This window comes from Octopus bimaculoides, chromosome 5 (genome assembly GCF_001194135.2).
Source record: "Octopus bimaculoides isolate UCB-OBI-ISO-001 chromosome 5, ASM119413v2, whole genome shotgun sequence".
NCBI classification, from domain to species: domain Eukaryota; kingdom Metazoa; phylum Mollusca; class Cephalopoda; order Octopoda; family Octopodidae; genus Octopus; species Octopus bimaculoides.
In genome coordinates this window covers 74028554-74029552 of record NC_068985.1, presented here as the reverse complement: position 1 = coordinate 74029552, position 999 = coordinate 74028554, and the positions used below count along the sequence as shown (strand labels likewise).

General features: G+C 41.0%; 1 protein-coding gene across 5 annotated transcripts in view; it reads left to right on the top strand.

The window, feature by feature from the left end:
• Positions 1 to 999, top strand: part of LOC106869260 (sex peptide receptor) — a 741054-nt gene that overhangs the window by 80275 nt on the left and 659780 nt on the right. The gene's annotated exons all lie outside the window — the stretch shown is intronic.

Below are 999 nucleotides of genomic sequence, written 5' to 3'. Positions count from 1 at the left end.
ATTATTATTATTATTATTATTATTATTATTAGTAGTAGTAGTAGTAGTAGTAGTAGTAGTAGTAGTAGTAGTAGTAGTAGTAAAGCACCGAGCAGGCAAAATCTTTAGCACACTGGTCGAAATACTTCGCGGTATTTCGTCCATCTTAACGCTCTGGGTAAAATTCTGCCGGGGTCGACTTTGCCATTCATCCTTTCGGTGTTGATAAAATAAGTACCAGTTGAGGACTAGGTCTGATGCAATTGACTAGCCCCCACCACCACCACCACCACAACAACAACAACAAATAATATCAAAATATAAGGTCTTGTGCCTATCGGAGAAAATATTATTATTATTACTTTTATTATTCAGAATGTCTCCAGGCACTCACTGCATTGTACCAGCAGCCCAAAACAGTTAGCAGGAAAACAACCCAAGTTTTCTATCGGGGGCTAGTTGAGGGTATGAATGATGATGGCGTAGAATTTAATCTAGGCATCGACGAGTTATTTCTTTCAGAGGATTCATCGGGTCGAAGATCATGGACAATTTCCAAAAGTTTTTGGCTTGGCAGTGCTACAGAGGGGCATTGCCTGTTCGATACAAGCTCTTCAGGCATGGAAGTGCCAACCGCCGAACCTGCTTGAGATGCTTGCAGGGGGACGAAATGCAATGATTTAGTGTGCGTGCATGAGAGAGTTATGGGATAGTGTGGTGCAGCTGTTGTCGATTGTAAGACGAATTCAGCTGTGTGCCGGATGTATAGTGAAGATTGACGCACCACCTTCCCTTAACAGAGAAAGAAAGCAAATCTTTCACTGCTTGGCTGTGGCAAAAGAGACTGTGTGGCGGACCCGTCTGAAAGATTTCAAGACAAGCACTTTATTATCTGATATCACAATTGTGTATCGACGTTGTAGGCTTTATCTCGTTTCCGGGAATTTAGTTTCCTACTTGATGCATTGATATCCATACATCATATATACGTTTATACATATGCCTATACATACATATATA